The 3,490-nt window shown below is 47.4% G+C and overlaps 1 pseudogene; it reads left to right on the top strand.

Moving 5' to 3' along the window:
• Window positions 1-246: 246 nt before the first annotated feature.
• Window positions 247-342, top strand: LOC111755376 (U6 spliceosomal RNA; annotated as a pseudogene).
• Window positions 343-3,490: the final 3,148 nt, after the last annotated feature.

Genomic DNA, 3,490 nt, shown 5'->3' with positions numbered 1-3,490 from the left:
TCTTGAGCATAGGCATGGACTTTCTAAACAGAACCTGGTTGCACAGGAAACAGTCTTGAGAATTAACAAACGGGATCATAGTAATTTAAACAGCATCCACATGGCAAAAGAAACACCCAGCAGAGTCAAAAAGAAAATCTACATGATGGGGAAAATGCGCTGCCTGTTCCCCAGATGGAGGACATCTAATATCTAGAACAGACAAAGAACCCCCAAAATTAGACACTTCATGAAGAAGTACAAATGGGGCTCACTTTAGCAGCACATGTACTAAAATTGGGAGGACACAGAGATTAGCATGGCCCCTGCACAAGGGTGATAGACAAAGGGTTCCATATTTAGAAGAAGGAGAAGGAGGAGGAAGAGAAGGAGGAGAAGAAGAGGAAGAGGAAGAAGAATGATCAATGGCCACAAAATACACTCAAAGTATCCAACATTGCTGACGATTAGAGAAAAGCAAATAAGCAAATTCAAACCACCCTGAGACTCCATCTTGCCCTGGAAGGATGGTCACCATCAAGAAATCAAATCATAACAAATGCTGGTGAGGCTGAGGGAGGAAGGGAATGCTCCTACATTTCTGGTGCAATGTAAAGCAGCACCGCCACTGTGGAAGTGAGTGTTCCTCAAAAGCTAAAACTCGGAGCCCCATCTGACCAGCTACTCTCCCTCTAGGTACCTTCCTAAAGGAGTTAAAGACATCGTATTACAGACACAAGCACCGCCGTGTCTACAGCGGCACAGTTTGGAATAGTCAGGTCTTGGAAGCTCTCTGTGTGTCCATCAACAGATGAATAAGATAAAAAAGTGATGTACATAAAATTTTTCTCATTGCTGACACAAAGTGTGTAGCACCTCACGTTAAAGGAAATTTTATTTAGTTCACGGTTTGCGGAGGTTTTGTCCACAGTTAGCTGGTTCCAAGGGTTAGGGTGCTATCACAGAGGGCAGAAGACAGCAAAGAAATGAAGAAGCAAAGGAACAGCAGCAAGTGACAAGCAGGCCAGGAGGCCACTCTGTGTCCCTGACTGCCTGGCCAGGCTGCCCTCAGGGTGGGCAGCTCTCACACCCAGGGAGAGCCTCCCCCTACCCAGCAATCAGCGGGCTCCCTCAGTAACACACGCCCTCCATCCAGCCACCTAGGAGTGCTCGTGGCTTGGAGGACATCTAGGTACAGTGTGTACATATTGCTTTGCCATAAAGAAAGATGTGTTTGAGTCATTTGTGGGAAAATGGACACACCCTAAAACCAGATCGCATGTAAGCTTAGATATCACATGGCTGCTCTTAGATGAAAAACCCAAGGTGTCACGGTTTAGGTCAGTGGCCCCCAAGCCTCATAAATTATGGACTCAGCCAAATCTAGCGTTTTATGATCGGTTTGTTATCTAGCAGTTGGATTGGCAGTGTGAGCGCTACAGCCGCCCAGCGGTGGAGCCAGCATACAACGTATCTGCAGGAAGCAGGGGTCTCTCTCTCCTGCCAGTTATGGCCTTGCTGTTTGCGGTGGCCATGAGTGGCTGCCCTGCCACGCCACACTGCCTTGGAGCCAACTGAGTGCAAACTAAAACCTCCAAAAACTGTAAAAAATAGGCCTTCCTTCTCTATCCTTAGGCATCAGATATTTTGTCTCAGCAACAAATAAAAAGTAACTAAGACGCAAGGCATAGGTAAAGAGTAGAATAAAGAGGCTGAGGATTTGGCTCAGCGGCACAAGTGCTTGCCTGGCAAGCACAATGTCGTGAGCTCAATCCCAGGTGCAAAAAACAAAACTAAAACAACCACAAACAAACAAACAAACACCTTTGAGGATTATTGCAAGTTCAATACCAGCCTAGGCTACAAAGTCAGCTGAGGCCAGCCTGAACTGCACAGTGAGACCCTGCCTCAAAAAGCAAAAAGCAAAGAACCAAAAAAAAAAAAAAAAAAAAAAAAATCAAAATAATAGGTGGTGGAGAGATAGATCCCTCTCAGCAAGGAAGGAGATTAAGAGATAGAGGGAGAGGGGAGTCGGGATGTATTACGTCTTTACCAATGAACGTGAACATTATGTGCTGTAAACATGTACAAAAGAGGATCAAGTAGCGGGGGGAAGGAGAGGGCAGAAAGATAGGAAAGGGTTAAGATAGACCCCATTCATGTGCCAGCTTCCCTCAGGGACTACGAGCATTATGTACACACACATGCACTAAAACTCAAATAATAAAAAAGAACCAATAAAAGACGTGTGCACTAACCTGGGGGTAGCAGTGTACCCCAGTCACCCAGCATCTGGGCCGCCAAGGCGGGAGGGTGGCAAGTTTGAGGCCAGCCTGGGCGGCTTAGTGGGAGACCCTGCCTCAAAGTAAAAGGTAACATGGAAGGGCTGGAGCTACAGCGTGGTGCGAGGGCTTTGGACGCTGGTTTCTGCAGCTCCCTGTGATTTTTTCAGAGTGGTTGGAGAGAAAATGAGTGGCCCCAGGGGGTCCAATTAAGCGTTTAGGAAATAGTAGTTACAAAATGCAGTTTCTCCCTAAAAACAAAAGCCTCTACATTTTACAATTAGAGTAAAACACACTGAGTGTACACTTACCAGCTCAGCCACTGTAAGTGTACCCTTTATTTTTTTTCACTATAGGTGCGTATTATGTTATAAAATGTTGGTTTCCATGCATGTTCACTCTGATGCCAGCCATCCTCTTACCTGCCCTTCCCTCCTGCTCCCTGCATTCCTGCCCTCCTGTCTGATGACTTCTTTCTTGTCATCTTTAGGTTCTGCGTGTCAGAATTCATACCTAGATGTCCCCACAAAGCCTCAGGCTTTGGACAGTGACTGATCTGGGGTCCAGAGCCAACTCACTGAGAGGAGGCAGGGTCTGGGGGAGGAGCTGACCAGTGGGCGTGGCCTGGCACGTGTCCGGCCCTCCCTGGCTCTTCCTTCCTTCCTCCGCCTGCTCCTGCCTGCAGTGCTGTGAGCCGCCCTTCCCCAGGAGGCTCTTCCACCAGGCCTTCCTGCCTCGGAGCTGGCTGCTATGGGCCAGAACTATGAACCACAGTGAACTTCTCCTTAACTTGGCCATTGGGTATTTTATCCCAGAAATGAGGAACATGTCAAAGACAGCACATGTGGAAGAACACGTGACATTTGTCTTTCTGAGTCTGGCTAACTTCTCACAACACGCTGGTCTCTAGATCTGTCGTTCTGTGTCAAGGATTCTCACACAACAGTGCGAACAATCCCAGGACTTCTTCCTCAGAGAAAGGAGCTCTGCACCCATTAGACAGTGACGTGCCATGCCTACCCTCCCAGACCTGGCACTGCACCCTCTCTCCTGTTTCTCCAACTGCTACAGGTACTTCTGCCATGTTGGGTACATTTTTGTGACCTCTTGTTTTACTAACAGTCTGCATCTTGCAGGTGGCCTGCCTGGTTGAGTGTGTACCACAGAAATGGATCTTTACCATCAGGATTGACTTTATATTTTGCTAGTATAAGTTTCATATGGATTGA

Source organism: Cavia porcellus, unplaced genomic scaffold (assembly GCF_034190915.1).
Source record: "Cavia porcellus strain 051 isolate PalLab524CR breed Dunkin Hartley unplaced genomic scaffold, mCavPor4.1 scaffold_9, whole genome shotgun sequence".
Taxonomy (NCBI): domain Eukaryota; kingdom Metazoa; phylum Chordata; class Mammalia; order Rodentia; family Caviidae; genus Cavia; species Cavia porcellus.
Note: the sequence above shows the minus strand (reverse complement) of the source record. Positions and strands in the feature narration are given on the sequence as shown.